This window comes from Nerophis lumbriciformis, linkage group LG25 (assembly GCF_033978685.3).
Source record: "Nerophis lumbriciformis linkage group LG25, RoL_Nlum_v2.1, whole genome shotgun sequence".
Lineage (NCBI taxonomy): Eukaryota > Metazoa > Chordata > Actinopteri > Syngnathiformes > Syngnathidae > Nerophis > Nerophis lumbriciformis.
In genome coordinates this window covers 22,216,803-22,218,439 of record NC_084572.2, presented here as the reverse complement: position 1 = coordinate 22,218,439, position 1,637 = coordinate 22,216,803, and the positions used below count along the sequence as shown (strand labels likewise).

General features: G+C 38.8%; 1 protein-coding gene across 1 annotated transcript in view; it reads left to right on the top strand.

The window, feature by feature from the left end:
* Positions 1 to 1,547: 1,547 nt before the first annotated feature.
* The window catches only part of LOC133622012 (GTP-binding protein Rhes-like), a 1,231-nt gene continuing 1,141 nt past the window's right edge, over positions 1,548 to 1,637 (top strand). Inside the window, exon 1 of the mRNA XM_061984531.1 lies at positions 1,548 to 1,637. This exon is cut by the window's right edge and continues 1,141 nt beyond it. The gene's annotated coding sequence lies outside the window, so the exon portion shown is untranslated.

Genomic DNA, 1,637 nt, shown 5'->3' with positions numbered 1-1,637 from the left:
CAAGAATAGACATTTGAAAGGCAATTTAAAATAAATAAAGAATAGTGAACAACAGGCTGAATAAGTGTACGTTATATGAGGCATAAATAACCAACTGAGAACGTGCCTGGTATGTTAACGTAACATATTATGGTAAGAGTCATTCAAATAACTATAACATATAGAACATGCTATACGTTTACCAAACAATCTGTCACTCCTGATCGCTAAATCCCATGAAATCTTATACGTCTAGTCCAGGGGTCGGCAACCCAAAATGTTGAAAGAGCCATATTGGACCAAAAATACAAAAACACATTTGTCTGGAGACGCAAAAAATTAAAAGCCATATTACATACAGATAGTGTGTCATGAGATATACATTGAATTAAGAGGACTTAAAGGAAACTAAATGACCTCAAATGTAGCTACAAATGAGGCATAATGATGCAATATGTACATATCGCTAGCCTAAATAGCATGTTAGCATCAATTAGCTTGTAGTCATGCAGTGACCAAATATGTCTGATTAGCACTCTACACATGTCAATAACATCGACAAAACTCACCTTTGTGCATTCATGCACAAAGTTAAAAGTTTGGTGGACAGAATGAGACAGAAAAAGGATAAAACACGTCCTACGAAGTCGGAGAAAGTTATATATGTAAACAAACTAAGGTGAGTTCAAGGACCGCCAAAATTAGTAGGACAAAACGGTGCTCGCCAAATACTCGAATCAGTGAAGCATGTTTAATATAAACAGTGTGATTTATAACAATTAGGGAGGTTTGTGTCATGTTTGTCCTCCTACAGAAAACATACTAAAACAAAAAATATTTTTTTCCCCCTCATCTTTTTCCATTTTTCATACATTTTAGAAAAAGCTCCAGAGAGCCACTAGGGCGGCGCTAAAGAGCCGCATGCGGCTCTAGAGCCATGGGTTGCCGACCCCTGGTCTAGTCTCTTACGTGAATGAGCTAAATAATATTATTTGATATTTTACGGTAATGTGTTAATAATTTCACACTCCTGAGTATAAGTCGCACCCCCGGCCAAACTATGAAAAAAAAATGCGACTTATAGTCCGAAAAATACGGTAAATTAAATAAGAATAACACATATTTGTCTTTAATATATGCCAACTTTTTATAATTACATGCAAATGCGTCATGGCTAATAGTGCTAATTAGTTTTTGTTGACGACGTCATCTTGCCTCTTTGTTTAAAATCGTTAAGAGATGAGACATTTGCACAAAGCCTGTTTTCCCTAATTAAACCGCACTCCTCTCTGCGGATGAGTGACTTCCATAAAAGGCAACAGATCCATCATTCTTTTACACATCAAAATTAGTGCAAAGTGGATTCATTTCCAGGAATTTTAAAGCCTCCATGGAAAACACACAGTCCACTCTTGATTGCACTCCTTCTCCTTTTTGAGCGTGGCCCTAAATTTGCATGCCTTACGTTCATTGGCCGCCCTCGGCAGGCAGCTGTGTGCTGATTGGCCGCCGGTGCAGGAGGGGATGAACGCCCTCGCGCCAAAACAAGCATAAAAGGCAGAGAGGCGCTTGACAGAAGCCACAGCAGACATGAGCGTGTGAAACCGTCTAAAGTAGAAAAAGAAGACATCCACTTACAATTTTGCAGCCGTCCTTGC